This window comes from Perkinsus marinus (assembly GCF_000006405.1).
Source record: "Perkinsus marinus ATCC 50983 genomic scaffold scf_1104296954148, whole genome shotgun sequence".
Taxonomy (NCBI): Eukaryota; Perkinsozoa; order Perkinsida; family Perkinsidae; genus Perkinsus; species Perkinsus marinus.
Window position 1 is genome coordinate 1 of NW_003208240.1, and position 1021 is coordinate 1021.

Here is a 1021-nt window from a genome sequence, read left to right on the forward strand (position 1 = left end):
TTACACATTCTGCGTACGTATTGACTGAGTCCGTCGCTTGCGCATGAATTCTGAAGGAACACGACGAAAGTGCTGATTCTCGAGTTCGTCATGCATTCAACTTCAACAATACCTCGGCGAATCGTATACATCGGAAAATTTTCGATTTCCGATGTAGTCTAGCTGGTTAGGATTCGTGGCTTTCACCCACGCGACCAGGGTTCGAGTCCCTGCATCGGAAAATATATATTTGATACGGTGTTTTCCGGGATTGTGTTGAGCGCAAGGATGGGGAACTGAGTAAATATCACAGGTGCGTTGTTTTGTTCAAGATATCTGGCTCGTCACCGGTTCCCCTCCTCCCCTGGACAAAGTTGAACATTGAGTTAGAACAAACCATTCCAACGTTGTTCGAGGGGAAGGGGCGGTTCAGCCCATCCTTTCCAAGTGAATTGAGAAACAGATATTGTGAGGGGGACTAGCTCAAATGGTAGAGCGCTCGCTTAGCAAGCGAGAGGCACCGGGATCGATGCCCGGGTTCTCCATATAGGAATGTTTTAAGTCGGTTCCGCTACTGGCGCTCCTCATCTGGATGAAAGCGTATGGTCATGTATGTAACGTCGTGATAGCTCAAGCAAGTGCGCTCCCAGTCCGTACATATTTTCGGGTTGTAAACTTACTCGCGCCATCACTCTCTCTGCTTCTCTACAATAAGACGCGCACCCAGCCCTGGCTCTCAGCGCCGTTCTCGGTGACTGGTGACACTTGAATTCATGATAGTATTGATATCTGGGTGAATGGTTCCACTATCCTATGAGGTCAGTGTCACACATCATCGCTTACTGTTTCGACAGACACGAGCAGGATTTCTCTCGTCAATTGGGAGTAGCCTTCGAGCAATGGGATGGTTACACATTCTGCGTACGTATTGACTGAGTCCGTCGCTTGCGCATGAATTCTGAAGGAACACGACGAAAGTGCTGATTCTCGAGTTCGTCATGCATTCAACTTCCAACATACCTCGGCGAATCGTATACATCGG

The 1021-nt window shown here is 48.5% G+C and overlaps 2 non-coding genes across 2 annotated transcripts; both read left to right on the forward strand.

The window, feature by feature from the left end:
- Positions 1-147: 147 nt before the first annotated feature.
- Positions 148-220, forward strand: Pmar_PMAR010346. Its single transcript has one exon. It is a non-coding gene; the product is annotated as a tRNA-Glu (tRNA).
- A 231-nt stretch (positions 221-451) lies between these two features.
- On the forward strand, positions 452-524 carry Pmar_PMAR010347. The gene has a single exon. It is a non-coding gene; the product is annotated as a tRNA-Ala (tRNA).
- The last annotated feature ends 497 nt before the right edge of the window (positions 525-1021 follow it).